Consider the following 17,681-nt stretch of genomic DNA (forward strand, 5'->3'; position numbering starts at 1 on the left):
AGATACCAATATTTTTGGTTCATTTATGGCTTCCTAAGGTTCATGTTGAGGCTCCTATTTCAGGTAGAATAATTCTTGCTGGTGTTTTATTAAAGTTAAGTGGTTATGGTATTTTCTGTGTTATGAAGGTTATTTCTTATCTTGGGTTAAAATTTTAATTATTTTTGATCGTCCTTAGGTTTATCTGGCAGGGTTATTGTTAGATTTATTTGTTTTCGTTAGGTAGATTTAAAGTGTTTAATTGCATATTCTTCTGTTGCTCATATAAGAATGGTTATTGGAGGTTTGATAACCATGAATTGATGAGGTTGCATAGGTTCTCTTCCTTTAATGGTTGGTCATGGTTTATGTTCTTCTGGATTATTTTATTTATCTAATATTATTTATGAGCATTTAGGTAGACGAAGATTATTAATTAACAAGGGTATAATTAATTTGATACCAAGAATGGCTTTATGATGATTTCTTTTGAGATCATCTAATATGGCTGCCCCTCCTTCTCTAAATTTGGTAGGTGAACTTAGATTATTAAATAGAATTATTTCTTGATCTTCTTTTAGATTTTTTGCTTTAATTTTTTGTCTTTTTTTAGAGCTGTTTATATATGTATTCTTATCCTCAGCATGCTAATTATTATTGTGGTGTTTATACTTGTTCTCTTGGTTATTTTCGTGAAACCAACTTTTACTTTTACATTGATTGCCTTTAAATATTCTTTGTCTAAAGGGTGAATATTTTTTTGTTTAAGTTGCTTAAGTATTTTAATTAAAAATGTTGTTTTGTGGAATCAATGATACGAATCTTTTTCATCTTAGGCCGTGAATTTATTTTCTATTTTTCTTTGAGTTTTTTTCTTTATTTTTTTCTCGAACGATAATTTTTATTCTTTTCTCCTGATATATAATCCTCTCTATAATAAATAACCAAAGAAGAAATATATATAACAAAAGACATAAAAATAAGAGACATTCAATCAAAAATTAAATTCATAACAACCATAGAACCATTTAAATTAAAAAGTTCTCATTCAACAAAAACTCTATAATCAATTATTAAATAATAAATACCCAAAATAAAAATTATAGTTCTAGAAAAAAATAAAGAAAAAGACTCAATGAACAAATAGAAAATAAATTCACGGCCTAAGATGAAAAAGATTCATATCATTGATTCCACAAAACAACATTTTTAATTAAAATATTTAAGCAACTTAAACAAAAAAATATTCACCCTTTAGACAAATAATATTTAAGGGCAATCAATGTACAAGTAAAAGATGATAAACATGAAAATAACCAAGAGAACAAGTATAAACACCAGAATAATAATTAGCATGCTGAGAATAAGAATACATATATAAAGTATAAACAGCTCTAAAAAAAGACAAAAAATTAAAGCAAAAAATCTAAAAGAAGATCAAGAAATAATTCTATTTAATAATCTAAGTTCACCTACCAAATTTAGAGAAGGAGGGGCAGCCATATTAGATGATCTCAAAAGAAATCTTCATAAAGCCATTCTTGGTATCAAATTAATTAAACCCTTGTTAATTAATAATCTTCATCTACCTAAACGCTCATAAATAATATTAAATAATCAAAATAATCCAGAAGAACGTAAACCATGACCAACCATTAAAGAAAGAGAACCTATACAACCTCATCAATTCATGGTTATCAACCCTCCAATAACCATTCTTATATGAGCAACAGAAGAATATGCAATTAAACACTTTAAATCTACCTGACGAAAACAAATAAATCTAACAATAACCCCGCCAGATAAACCTAAGGACAATCTAAAATAATTAAACTTTAAACCAAGATAAGAAATAACCTTCTTCTTCTTCTTCTTCTGCTTTTATGTCCTCATTGGACCACTTCAGTCAATCATTTCTGGTCCTCTTCTTTGGTATTTTCCCCTTTCGAGTGGCCCACGAAAAATACCATAACCACCTAACTTTAATAAAACACCAGCAAGAATTATTCTACCTGAAATAGGAGCCTCAACATGAGCCTTAGGAAGCCATAAATGAACCAAAAATATTGGTATCTTAACTAAAAAAGCAAGAATTATAAATACATAAAATATGAAATAATAAGACTCAAAATCAACCAATAAAGGAAAATATAAAGTATTAGAAAAATCATAAACCCTAAATAAAACTAATAATAAAGGTAATCTAGCAACCAAAGTATAAAAAATTTAATAAATACCAGCCTGTAAACGTTCAGGCTGATAACCTCAACCCAAAATCAAAAGCAAAGTACGAACCAATCTAGCCTAAAAAAAATATGAAAAAGAAAGAAGACTCAATCTAGCAAATGGACAATAAAGCATAATCATCAAATTAAGTCTATAAAGACAAAATAATTAGAATTTTGGGTCCCTGCTAGGGTTATGCTTAGTAATTCAAATTGTAACTGGACTATTTTTAGCTGTACATTATATATCAAATTTTGAAATAGCATTTAGTAGTGTAGTGCACATCTGCCGAGAAGTAAATAATGGTTGATTTATTCGAACCTTACATACAAATGGAGCTTCTATATTTTTTATTTGTATTTATTTGCATGTAGGATGAGGGATTTACTATGGATCTTACATATACATACACACCTGAATAATTGGAACAGTAAGTTTATTCTTAGTTATAGCAACTGCATTTATGGGATACGTTTTACCTTGAGGTCAAATATCATTTTGAGGTGCGACAGTAATTACTAATTTATTATCAGCAATCCCATAATTAGGAACAGATTTAGTTCAGTGAGTGTGGGGAGGGTTTGCTGTTGATAACGCAACATTAAATCGATTCTTTACATTTCATTTCGTACTACCATTTATTATTGCTGCAATGGCAGCAATTCATTCATTTTTTCTTCACCAAACATGGTCTTATAACCCCTTAGGACTAAATGGAGATATCGAAAAAATCCCATTTCACCCATACTTTACTTTCAAGGATTCTATTACATCTTTATTAATCATACTAGGCTTGATTAATCCCTACCTCCTAGGAGATCCAGATTATTTTGTACCTGCTAACCCGTTAGTAACCCCTCGTTCATATTCAACCAGAACGATATTTCTTTGCATATTTGCATATGCAATTCTTCGATCAATTCCTAATAAGCTAGGAGGTGATATTGCATTTTTTTCTATCAATTAGAATCTTAATAATTTTACCATTTTATAATAAAACACCATTCCGAGGTATTCAATTCTATCCTATTAATCAGATTTTATTCTGAATTATAGTAGTTGTTGTATGCTTATTAACATGAATTGGTAAACGACCTGTTGAAGAACCGTATATTATGACAGGACAAATCTTAACAATTATTTACTTTACATACTTCTTAATTAATGTCCATGTTGCAAACGCATGAGATAAACTAATTAAGGAATAATAAGTTAATTAGCTTAGGAAAAGCATATGTTTTGAAAACATAAAACTAGAAGTTTAACTCTTCTATTAACATTTCTTAAAAAATTTCACTAAATAAATGAGATAAATAAAATCTTTAAACCAACAAAGAAAATAAAAAAAATCAATGATGAAGGTAAAAAACTTTTTCAAGCTAAGTACATTAATTTATCATAACAAAAACGTGGCAATGTACTCCGAACTCAAATAAAACTAAAAGATATAACAGCAAGCTTAATAAAAAATATAAAAGAATAAAAATCACCACCTAAAAAAATTAAAGCTAATAATATTCTTATAAAAACAATTCTAGTATACTCAGCTAAAAAAATTAAAGTAAACCCTCCTGCACAATATTCAATATTAAAACCTGAATCTAACTCAGATTCACCCTCGGCAAAACCGAAAGGTGTTCGGTTAGTTTCAGCTAAACAAGAAGCAAAACAAGCTAAAGCTAAAGGAAAAGAAATAATAATAAATCAACAATTAAGCTGATAATTTATAAAATCAAACATGTTAAAACTACCAATTAAAATAATTAAAGATAATAAAATTAAAGCCAAACTAACTTCATATGAAATTGTTTGAGCAACAGACCAAAGAGAACCTAATAAAGAATAATTTGAATTAGAAGACCAACCAGCAATTATAACAGTATAGACACCTAATCTAGTACAACATAAAAAAATAAAAATTCATAAGAAAAAGAACATATATAAGTTAAATAAGGAAAAATTCCCCCCCCCTGAACCATGGACCTTGCCGTCGGTGGGGAGGCTTGCGTGCCTCAGCGATACAGATAGCCGTACCATAGGTACAACCACAACGGAGGGGTATCTGTTGAGAGGCCAGACAAACGTGTGGTTCCTGAAGAGGGGCAGCAGCCTTTTCAGTAGTTGCAGGGGCAACAGTCTGGATGATTGACTGATCTGGCCTTGTAACAATAACCAAAACGGCCTTGCTGTGCTGGTACTGCGAACGGCTGAAAGCAAGGGGAAACTACGGCCGTAATTTTTCCCGAGGGCATGCAGCTTTACTGTATGATTAAATGATGATGGCGTCTTCTTGGGTTAAATATTCCGGAGGTAAAATAGTCCCCCATTCGGATCTCCGGGCGGGGACTACTCAAGAGGATGTCGTTATCAGGAGAAAGAAAACTGGCGTTCTACGGATCGGAGCGTGGAATGTCAGATCCCTTAATCGGGCAGGTAGGTTAGAAAATTTAAAAAGGGAAATGGATAGGTTAAAGTTAGATATAGTGGGAATTAGTGAAGTTCGGTGGCAGGAGGAACAAGACTTCTGGTCAGGTGACTACAGGGTTATAAACACAAAGTCAAATAGGGGTAATGCAGGAGTAGGTTTCATAATGAATAGGAAAATAGGAATGTGGGTAAGCTACTACAAACAGCATAGTGAACGCATTATTGTGGCCAAGATAGATACGAAGCCCACACCTACTACAGTAGTACAAGTTTATATGCCAACTAGCTCTGCAGATGACGTAGAAATTGAAGAAATGTATGATGAAATAAAAGAAATTATTCAGATACTGAAGGGAGACGAAAATTTAATAGTCATGGGTGACTGGAATTCGAGTGTAGGAAAAGGGAGAGAAGGAAACGTAGTAGGTGAATATGGATTGGGGCTAAGAAATGAGAGAGGAAGCCGCCTGGTAGAATTTTGCACAGAGCACAACTTAATCATAGCTAACACTTGGTTTAAGAATCATGATAGAAGGTTGTATACATGGAAGAACCCTGGAGATACTAAAAGGTATCAGATAGATTATATAACGGTAAGACAGAGATTTAGGAACCAGGTTTTAAATTGTAAGACATTTCCAGGGGCAGATGCGGACTCTGACCACAATCTATTGGTTATGACCTGTAGATTAAAACTGAAGAAACTGCAAAAAGGTGGGAATTTAAGGAGATGGGACCTGGATAAACTGAAAGAACCAGAGGTTGTACAGAGTTTCAGGGAGAGCATAAGGGAACAATTGACAGGAATGGGGGAAAGAAATACAGTAGAAGAAGAATGGGTAGCTTTGAGGGATGAAGTAGTGAAGGCAGCAGAGGATCAAGTAGGTAAAAAGACGAGGGCTAGTAGAAATCCTTGGGTAACAGAAGAAATATTGAATTTAATTGATGAAAGGAGAAAATATAAAAATGCAGTAAATGAAGCAGGCAAAAAGGAATACAAACGTCTCAAAAATGATATCGACAGGAAGTGCAAAATGGCTAAGCAGGGATGGCTAGAGGACAAATGTAAGGATGTAGAGGCTTGTGTCACTAGGGGTAAGATAGATACTGCCTACAGGAAAATTAAAGAGACCTTTGGAGATAAGAGAACCACTTGTATGAACATCAAGAGCTCAGATGGAAACCCAGTTCTAAGCAAAGAAGGGAAAGCAGAAAGGTGGAAGGAGTATATAGAGGGTCTATACAAGGGCGATGTACTCGAGAACAATATTATGGAAATGGAAGAGGATGTAGATGCAGATGAAATGGGAGATACGATACTGCGTGAAGAGTTTGACAGAGCAGTGAAAGACCTGAGTCGAAACAAGGCCCCCGGAGTAGACAACATTCCAGTAGAACTACTGACGGCCTTGGGAGAGCCAGTCCTGACAAAACTCTACCATCTGGTGAGCAAGATGTATGAAACAGGCGAAATACCCTCAGACTTCAAGAAGAATGTAATAATTCCAATCCCAAAGAAAGCAGGTGTTGACAGATGTGAAAATTACCGAACAATCGGTTTAATAAGCCACAGCAGCAAAATACTAACACGAATTCTTTACAGACGAATGGAAAAACTAGTAGAAGCCGACCTCGGGGAAGATCAGTTTGGATTCCGTAGAAATACTGGAACACGTGAGGCAATACTGACCTTACGACTTATCTTAGAAGAAAGATTAAGGAAAGGCAAACCTACGTTTCTAGCATTTGTAGACTTAGAGAAAGCTTTTGACAATGTTGACTGGAATACTCTCTTTCAAATTCTAAAGGTGGCAGGGGTAAAATACAGGGAGCGAAAGGATATTTACAATTTGTACAGAAACCAGATGGCAGTTATAAGAGTCGAGGGGCATGAGAGGGAAGCAGCGGTTGAGAAGGGAGTGAGACAGGGTTGTAGCCTCTCCCCAAAGTTATTCAATCTGTATATTGAGCAAGCAATAAAGGAAACAAAAGAAAAATTTGGAGTAGGTATTAAAATCCATGGAGAAGAAATAAAAACTTTGAGGTTCGCCGATGACATTATAATTCTGTCAGAGACAGCAAAGGACTTGGAAGAGCAGTTGAACGGAATGGATGGTGTCTTGAAGGGAGGATATAAGATGAACATCAACAAAAGCAAAACGAGGATAATGGAATGTAGTCGAATTAAGTCGGGTGATGTTGAGGGTATTAGATTAGGAAATGAGACACTTAAAGTAGTAAAGGAGTTTTGCTATTTGGGGAGCAAAATAACTGATGATGGTCGAAGTAGAGAGGATATAAAATGTAGACTGGCAATGGCAAGGAAAGCGTTTCTGAAGAAGAGAAATTTGTTAACATCGAGTATAGATTTAAGTGTCAGGAAGTCATTTCTGAAAGTATTTGTATGGAGTGTAGCCATGTATGGAAGTGAAACATGGACGGTAAATAGTTTGGACAAGAAGAGAATAGAAGCTTTCGAAATGTGGTGCTACAGAAGAATGCTGAAGATTAGATGGGTAGATCACATAACTAATGAGGAAGTATTGAATAGGATTGGGGAGAAGAGAAGTTTGTGGCACAACTTGACCAGAAGAAGGGATCGGTTGGTAGGACATGTTCTGAGGCATCAAGGGATCACCAATTTAGTATTGGAAGGCAGCGTGGAGGGTAAAAATCGCAGGGGGAGACCAAGAGATGAATACACTAAGCAGATTCAGAAGGATGTAGGTTGCAGTAGGTACTGGGAGATGAAGAAGCTTGCACAGGATAGAGTAGCATGGAGAGCTGCATCAAACCAGTCTCAGGACTGAAGACAACAACAACAACAAGGAAAAATTACTCAAACAGCTAGGGAAATTATTAAATTAAAAACAGGAGAAAAATAATAAAGTAAATAATTAGATATAATAAGAATTGGCTGCTCCTTACAAATTAACTTAATAGCATCACTAAAAGGTTGAGGAATTCCTACAAATCCTACTTTATTTGGACCCTTTCGAATTTGAATATAACCTAAAACCTTACGCTCTAATAAAGTTAAAAAAGCAACACTAATTAAAACACAAATAACTAATAAAAGAAAATTCAAAATAAACATAAATAAATCATAAAATATCAATACTATTTGTAGAAAAATTCTAAATTCAACACATTAATCTGTCAAAATAGTAATTTAATTAATATTAATCAATAAAATAAAAAAATATTTCAACCATATGGTCCTTTTGTACTAATATGAATCAATAATCTTAGGATAGAAACCGACCTGGCTCACGCCGGTCTGAACTCAGATCATGTAAGAATTTAAAGGTCGAACAGACCTAATCACTGGGCTACTGCACCCAAAATTTTTCTTAATCCAACATCGAGGGCGCAATCTGCTTTTTCGATATGAGCTCTCAAAAACAATTACGCTGTTATCCCTAAGGTAACTTAATCTTATGATCATAAATTATGGATCAAAAAACAAACATAAATAATGATATAATAATGAAGAGTTTATTTATTCTTCATGTCACCCCAACAAAACATCATCATTAAATATAGAAAGGCAAACAAAAAACTATATAAAAGTTAAATGTTAAGCTCTATAGGGTCTTCTCGTCCTAAAAAAAAAATTAAGCCTTTTGACTCAAAAGTTAAATTCAAAAATTTATTGAGAGACAGTTGATTTTTCGTCAAGCCATTCATTCCAGCCACTAATTAAGAGACTAATGATTATGCTACCTTTGCACGGTCAAAATACCGCGGGTCTTTAAAAATCTGCTCAGTGAGCAGGCCAGACCTCAAAGTATTTTCAAGAGGGTATGTTTTTGATAAACAGATGGAAATCAATTTTGCCTAGTTCCTTATAATAAATTTACAAGGTAAAAATTTTATACAAATAAATATACTAATTCTATCATTATTACAAAAATTTTAAAATTAAATAAATTATCTTAATAAAAAACCTAAAATAATTATAAAATCAAAATAAAAAATAATGAACTAAAACGTAATCTTAAAGATAGCTGGTTTAAAGCTTACTATTATATTTTATAAAATAAATTATAGGTTATTAACTTCAAAGCTTATCACTTAAAGATAAAATAAGTCAATATTTATAATTAAAAAATTAAACAAAACAATTAACTTTAAAAAATTAAATTTTTTCTTAAGAAACTAGATATCTTGGGAAACGATTAACATCTTATTTCTATAAATAATTTAATAATAATTATGATACATTAACTATAAATTATTTATAAATCAACCCAAATCGAGACAAGGAAAGTAAATACCAAAATGTTGATAAACCCTGATACAAAAGGTACAATAAATAAAATCTACTTTTAAAAATTTAAAATAATATTTCATAAAACACTTACATTACCAATAAACTATAATCTAAACAATCAATTCTACAAAATATACTAAGACAAAATTCGACAAAATTATTTTTATTAAATAATTAAATAACCAAAAAATAAATATAACAAAATAAATAATCAAGATATCCTGATTCGCACAGAAAAATTTTCAGTGTAAGTGAAACACTTTACTAATAAGTTATATCTTGAAACTCTTACTAGATACACTTTCCAGTACATCTACTATGTTACGACTTATCTAACATGAAGCTACCTTAAAATAATAAAATATAATAATCAATAATGAGAGTGACGGGCGATGTGTACACACCTCAGAGCCAATATCAGTTAAATTAAATAAATTAAATTACTATCAAATCCACCTTCATTAATAGTATTTACCCATCAAATCTGTTATAAACAAAAATCTATTGTAACTCACCTCCTCTTAACTATAAGCTGCACCTTGACCTGAAATATTTTAAAATTATAAGTCTTGAGAATTATAACTCTAAAAAGATTCTCTGAAAACAGAGATATACAAACAAATAAATTAAGTAAAGTAAATCGTGTACTATCAGTCACGGCTTAGGTTCCTCTGAATGGAATGAGATACCGCCAAATTCTTTGGGTTTAAAGACCTTAACTAATAGTACCCTGGTAAATATAATTAACATTTAAAATAATAGGGTATCTAATCCTAGTTTATTATTTAAATTTCACAGTTTCATAAAAAGAGCAACAAATAAATTTTAACATTTCACGTTACAAATCTATATTTTAAACCTAGAAATATAAACAACTGTTGTAACCAATAATATTCACTTGTATCAATCATATAACCGCGGCTGCTGGCACGAATTATGCCGATACTAAATCAATTGCTAAATCCAAAATCACTTGATAGTTAAATCAAATTACTGCAAAAAGAACATTTAGTTTAACGAAACTTACATATAATAGTGAATAAACAAGCAAGAATATAACTTTTGGAAACAAAAAAAAGAAATTTGAAAATTTATAAAATTAAGAAAAATAAAAGATTCCAATATTTAAAGAAAAAAAAGAAAAATTCACAATCATTGACAACAAAAAAAAAGAAACGTGGACACGTATGACCATAACAACTTCTCTATTATATATAAATAAAGATTAATATGGAACATGTATACAAATAAATGTATTATATTCTTTATTATTTAATCTTTCTTTTCACTAATAAAAAGAAAGATTAATTAATATAATAAATATATTTTATACAATTATTTAATTTAATGTAATATGTTATTAATATAAAATTAAGTTTGTATTAAGTTAACATAAATATCCATTATTTAAATAATCTAATTATTGATAATTATGTGATTACATTATATAATTAACATAATTATCTGTATTAATATAATAAATTATATTTTATATCATTAATTATAATTATTATTACCAATTATAATAATATTTAATATTAAATTACATATTATTATATACTTTATAATATAATAACCTATTTTAAGCTAAAAACATAAGTAGCAATAATCCTAGGTAAATAAATGTATTAAAATAATCAGTTACTACTAATAATAATAAAATAACATTATAGGTATTGAAATTTAATTAAATATAATATATTAATATAAATTATATATACATATATATTTATCCGATCAAAGTAACCCTTTAATCAGGCACTTCATTTATATTTAATATATAAATTAAAAGTTTTTTTAAAAAATTTTTTATGTATTATTTTGGTTACTTGTAATAAATTTATCTCTGTTCGGATTATTTGAATATAAGTATAAATATATATATATATATATATAAATATATATATATATATATATATAAGCTTGTTTAGCTTACCTTTTTACATTATGGTGTGTGATGCACGTTAGTTTTTGATACTAAAGGAGGTAGTTTAATTCTGTCTTATGTAATTTTTACTGAAGGTAATTTTACTTATTTGATTTACCCTATCAAGGTAACCCTTTAATCTTATATTTAATATATATATATATATATATATATTTATTTATTTATTTATTTATATTTATATTTATATTCAAATTATCCGAACCGAGATAAATTAATTACAAGTAACCAAAATAATACGTAAACATATTTTTAAAAAAACTTTTAATTTATATATTAAATATAAATGAAGTGCCTGAATAAAGGGTTACCTTGATAGGGTAAATCAAGTAAATAAAATTGCCTTCATAAAAAATTACATAGGACAGGATTAAACTACCTCCTTTAGTATCAAAAATTAACGTGCATCATACACCTTAATGTAAAAAGGTAAGTAAACAAGCTAATGGGTTCATACTCCATTCATAGAGGTATCAATCCTCTCCTTTTAAATGACCAACAACTCTACAAAACTTCTCTTCCTATCAACATTAATGATAGGAACGATGCTGTCCATTTCATCAAACTCCTGATTTGGAGTTTGAATAGGACTTGAGATCAACTTACTTTCATTTATTCCGTTACTAACAAGAATTAAAAATAATGCTATTATCTTATTGTATTCGACTAAGAACTTTCATTTGAACAATTATCATTCTAAGAATTATTATTGGGGCAATAGGTGGATTAAATCAAACATCTCTACGCCAACTTCTAGCATATTCCTCAATTAGACACTTCAGGTTAATAATTAGATCCCTAACAGTCAGAGAAAACGTCTGAGAACTATATTTTATTGTTTACTCACTATTAAGATTAATTATGGTTTTATTATTTAAGCAAATAAACCTATTTTTTATAGACCAAATTTATTCGGCCAGAAATATAAAAACTGAAATTAAATTCATAATATTTTTATCTCTCCTATCCCTAGGTGGTTTACCACCGTTTCTTGGGTTTCTACCAAAATTAATTGTAATACAATCATTAATAGAAACCAACATAACAACTATTATAACCATTATGGTTGTATTAACTACAATTACACTTTATTATTACATACGTATTAGATTCTCAGCCCTAATTATGTCATACACAGAAAATTCATGATCTCTAAAGATAAAGTCTCAAAAATCAAGAATTATTCTTCCTATAACAGTAATAATTTCAACAATAGGATTAATCTCAACATCAGCCTTAATTTCATTATACTAAGGACTTAAGTTAATTAAACTAATAACCTTCAAAGTTATAATTAAAAGAATAATCTTTTAGGCCTTAGTAAAATTTTACACCTCTAGAATTGCAGTCTAGAATCATAATTGAATATAAGACCTAAAACATGGTAAGAGAGAAAACATCTCATAAGTAGATTTACAGTCTACCGCCTAAAATTCAGCCGTCTTACCGCAAAAATGATTATTCTCAACAAACCATAAGGATATTGGTACTTTATACTTTATATTTGGAGCCTGAGCAGGAATAGTAGGAACATCAATAAGAATACTTATTCGTGCTGAACTTGGTCAACCAGGATCTTTAATTGGAGATGACCAAATTTATAATGTTATTATTACAGCCCATGCATTTGTAATAATTTTCTTTATAGTAATACCTATTATAATTGGTGGATTTGGTAATTGACTTGTACCATTAATAATTGGTGCACCAGATATAGCATTCCCACGAATAAATAATATAAGATTTTGATTATTACCACCTTCATTAACCCTTCTTCTTACATCTTCCATAGTAGATAACAGTGCTGGTACAGGATGAACAGTTTACCCACCTCTAGCAGGAGCTATTGCACACGGGGGTGCATCTGTAGACCTAGCTATCTTCTCACTCCATTTAGCAGGTGTATCATCTATTCTTGGTGCAGTAAACTTCATTACAACAGCAATTAATATACGATCAGAAAGTATTACTTCAGATCAAACACCTTTATTTGTATGATCTGTAACTATTACAGCCCTTCTTCTTCTTCTTTCACTTGCAGTATTAGCAGGAGGTAGGTGAACTTAGATTATTAAATAGAATTATTTCTTGATCTTCTTTTAGATTTTTTTGCTTTAACATTTTTGTCTTTTTTAGAGCTGTTTATACTTTATATATGTATTCTTATTCTCAGCATGGTAATTATTATTCTGGTGGTAATACTTGTTCTCTTGGTTATTTTCGTGAATATCATCTTTAACTTTTACATTGATTGCCTTTAAATATTCTTTGTCTAAAACTTCTTTTATCTTAGGCCGTGAATTTATTTTCTATTTGTTCTTATAGTTTTTTTTCTTTATTTTTTTCTAGAACTATAATTTTTATTTTGGGTATTTATTATCTAATAAATGATTATAGAGTTCTTGTTGAATGAGAACTTTTTAATTTAAATGGATCTATGGTTGTTATGACTAATTTTCGATTGAATGTCTCTTATTTTTATGACTTTTGTTATATGTAATTCTTCTTTGGTTATTTATTATAGAGATGATTATATATCAGGAGAAAAGCATATAAATCGTTTTATTATTATTGTTTTAATATTTATTATTTCTATAGGGTTTTTAATTATTAGCCCTAATTACATTAGAATTTTATTAGGATGAGATGGTTTGGGGTTAGTTTCTTATTGTTTAGTTATTTATTATCAAAATGTGAAATCTTATAGTGCAGGTATGTTAACTGCACTTCCTAATCGTATTGGTGATGATGCTATTTTAATTTCTATTGCTTGAATATTGGATTTTGGTGGTTGAAATTATATTTATTATTATGATTTTATTTCTAATTCTTTTGAAATAAAGCTTATTACTATATTAATTGTTTTAGCGGCAATAACTAAAAGAGCTCAAATTCCCTTTTCTTCTTGACTTCCTGCTGCAATGGCAGCTCCTACTCCTGTTTCTGCTTTAGTTAATTCTTCTACTCTTGTTACTGCTGGGGTTTATTTATTAATTCGTTTCAGACCAATATTAGATACTTATAATTGTGGTTGATTTTTACTTGTAATTGGTTGTATAACTAAATTTATGGATGGGTTGGGGGCTAATTTTGAATTTGATTTGAAGAAGATTATTGCTCTTTCTACTTTAAGACAACTTGGATTAATAATAAGAATTTTGTCTATAGGTTATCCAAAACTTGCATTTTTTCATTTACTAGCTCATGCTTTATTTAAGGCGTTATTGTTTATATGTGCAGGTTCAATAATTCATAATTTAAAGGATTCTCAGGATATTCATTTTATAGGTTCAATTGTTAATTTTATACCTTTAACTTCAGTTAGTTTTAATATTTCTAGTTTGTCTTTATGTGGTATGCCTTTTTAGCAGGTTTTTATTCAAAGGATTTAATTCTTGAAATAGTTTGTTTAAGGTGAATTAATTGTTTAATTTTTTTCTTTATTTCTTTTCTGCTGGTTTAACTGCTTCTTATTCTTTTCGTCTTTTCTATTATTCAATATCTGGTGATAATAATTTTTATTCTAGATTTTCTTTTGATGATAAGGGTTATTATATTTCGTTTGGTATAATTGGTTTATTATTTGTTGCTGTTTTTGGTGGTAGCCTTTTGTCTTGATTAATTTTCCCTGTTCCTCATGTGATTTCTTTGCCTTATTATTTAAAGTTTTTAACTGTTACTGTAGTTGTTTTAGGTGCTTATTTGGGTTATCTTATTTCTAATTTTGATTTTTCTCAAAATTTATTTTCTATAAATATACTTTCTTTGGTCAGATTAGCTGGTTCTATGTGGTTTATACCTTTTCTTTCAACTAAATTTATTAGATATATTCCTTTAAATTTAGGTTATTTTTCATCTAAATCATTTGAATATGGTTGAGGTGAATTATTTGGTGGTCAGTGCTTGTATAGACTATTTATTTATTTAATTGGTTATATACAGGGTTGATATGATTCTAATTTTAAGATTTATCTTTTAAATTTTAGTTTTTGAATATTTATTTTGGTGATATCATTTTTCGTTTACTTAAATAGCTTATAATTAGAGCATGACACTGAAGATGTTAAGGAAGTAATTTTACTTTTAGGTATGTATAAATATAGATATATTATTTTTACAGTGAAAATGTAATGTTTTATTTCAACTATATAAATTTTAGAAATGTTAACGGAGTTTAACCGCTAATATAAAAAGTTAGCAGCTTTCATATTGGCTATACATTTCCTTAATTGGAACTTTACAGTTCAATTATATTATTAACAGTAATATGCCTCTTTTTGGCTTCAATTAATAAGAATAAGGGTATTTTATTTACCAATCTTCCCGGTCGAAACTGACTGCAATATTTCGCTTCTTAATCTATTTAAGGTTGATTGATTATATCAATACTTTTTGAATGCAACCCAAATGTTATAGTTAACTACAACCCTTTATTCTGCTCATTGTAAAGCTCCTTGATTTCATTCATGGTATAATCCACCTAATAATACTAGGATAAAAAATGTTGTTGATACTGTTCAGATTATAATGTCTGAGGTTTTAAAAATGATTAGAATTGGAAGGATTAGTGCGATTTCTACATCAAAAATTAAGAAAATTACTACGATTAAGAAAAATCGTAGTGAGAATGGTATTCGTGCTGATCTTTTTGGGTCAAACCCACACTCCAATGGTGATCTTTTTTCTCGGTCATTAATTAATTTTTTTGATAATGTTGTTGGAAAGGTTATAACAATTATTGGGATAATAAATCTAATAAAAATTCTTGTATATAGATTTAGGATTGTTTTTCTTGATTTATATCAAGCTTTTTGTTTGGAAGTCAAAGGTACTATTTATACTAGAAAAACATTTATCTACCTCATCAATAAATAGAGATGTATAGGAATAATCATACCATGTCTACAAAGTGTCAATATCCCGCTGCTGCTTCAAATCCAAAGTGGTGTCTTGGTGAAAATTGATTTATTGAATGTCGAAGTAGGCATGTTGATAAGAAAATTGTTCCAATAATTACATGTAGACCATGGAATCCTGTTGCAACAAAGAATGTCGACCCATAAACTGCGTCTGAAGTGGTGAAAGGTGCTTCTCAACATTCATACGCTTGAAGTATAATGAGATGTAGTCCTAGTAATACTGTAAAGAATAGTCCTTGTAATACTTGAGTATGATTAGATTCTATTAAACTATGATGTGCTCATGTTACTGTTACTCCTGATGCCAGAAGAATAGCTGTATTAAGTAATGGAATTTGTATAGGATTAAAAGGTTGAATTCCTATTGGAGGTCATAGTTCATTGTATGAATCTTAATCATATAGGTAGAGTGATTGGAAATGTTAATGCTAAACGTCTTGTTCTAGTAAAGATGTAAGGGAATAATCCTATAAAATTATTAAATAGTATTATAATAAAAATTGAGATAAAGATAAATGTTGTTCCATTAAATGTTGGGATCCGTACCAGATCGGGTTGACGGAGGAGAAAATCCAAAGAAGAGCGGCGCGTTTCGTCACAGGGTTATTTGGTAACCATGATAGCGTTACCAAGTTACTCAAGTGGCAGACTCTGCAAGAGAGGCGCTCTGCATTGCGGTGTAGCTTGCTCGCCAGGTTTCGAGAGGGTGCGTTTCTGGATGAGGTATCGAATATATTGCTTCCCCCTACTTATACCTCCCGAGGAGATCACGAATGTAAAATTAGAGAGATTAGAGCGTGCACAGAGGCTTTCAGACAGTCGTTCTTCCCGCGAACCATACGCGACTGGAACAGGAAAGGGAGATAATGACAGTGGCACGTAAAGTGCGCTCCGCCACACACCGTTGGGTGGCTTGCGGAGTATAAATGTAGATGTAAATGTAGATGTAGAAATGATTTTGGTCCTAGTAATGTTTTAAATTCATTATGTAAGGTTAAGTTTAGTTTGTTTCAAATAATATTAATCCGTGATGGTGTAAGTCAAAACATTGATGGGATTAATAATAGTCCTAAAAATGTTCTAGTTCAATTTAATGATAAGTTGAAGATGTTAGTTGATGGGTCAAATGTTGAAAATAAGTTTGTTATCATTTTCAGTTTAAGTTTTTTATCTCAGTTGTTATTTTTTCTGCTCTTTTAATAAGTTTTGGCTTAAATTAGAAAAAGTTTATATGGTTAAATAGAATTAATGTAGCCGAAAATATGATGAATAGGGAGAATCATATCAGAGGGGATATTTGAGGGATTTGGATTAAAAATTTCCCCATCAGAAGTAGTCATTAATTTACTATTTTTTGGTTTAAGAGACCATTACTTACTTTCAGTCATCTGATGTATTTCAAGGTGTACTAATTGTTTAGTTATTTTAGATTGACACTCTAATGTTATATATTTTAACTAACTCCTTAGATTATTTTAGATAATCACTTGATAAATAAGTTTACTGAAGTTCTTTCAATTACAATTGGTATGAATCTGTGGTTTGCTCCACAGATTTCTGAGCCTTGTCCAAAGAACAGTCCAGGTCGGTTTATTGTAAATGTTCCTTGATTCAGTCGACCTGGTGTTGCATCAATTTTAACTCCTAACGCGGGGACTGCTCATGAGTGTAGAACGTCTGATGCTCTTGATAATACTCGTGCTTCTGTATTTATTGGTAGGATTGTTCTATTATCTACATCTAGAACTCGAAATCCGTCGTTTTCTAGGTCTTGTTCTGGTGTTATATAAGTGTCAAATTCTACGTCTATAAAGTCTGAATATTCATATCTTCAGTATCATTGTAGTCCAATGGTTTTGATTGTGATTAATGCATCTACTGAATCATCAAGTAAAGATAATAGTCATAA

At 30.2% G+C, this 17,681-nt stretch overlaps 2 long non-coding RNA genes across 2 annotated transcripts in view; one reads left to right on the plus strand and one right to left on the minus strand.

The window, feature by feature from the left end:
• The window catches only part of LOC126184848 (uncharacterized), a 133,728-nt gene that overhangs the window by 5,425 nt on the left and 110,622 nt on the right, over nucleotides 1-17,681 (plus strand). The gene's annotated exons all lie outside the window — the stretch shown is intronic.
• Nucleotides 7,801-17,681, minus strand: part of LOC126184849 (uncharacterized) — a 54,144-nt gene continuing 44,263 nt past the window's right edge. Inside the window, exon 2 of the long non-coding RNA XR_007536891.1 lies at nucleotides 7,801-8,416. This is a non-coding gene — a long non-coding RNA (uncharacterized LOC126184849). The remainder of the gene's footprint in view (nucleotides 8,417-17,681) is intronic.

This window comes from Schistocerca cancellata, chromosome 4 (genome assembly GCF_023864275.1).
Source record: "Schistocerca cancellata isolate TAMUIC-IGC-003103 chromosome 4, iqSchCanc2.1, whole genome shotgun sequence".
NCBI lineage: Eukaryota > Metazoa > Arthropoda > Insecta > Orthoptera > Acrididae > Schistocerca > Schistocerca cancellata.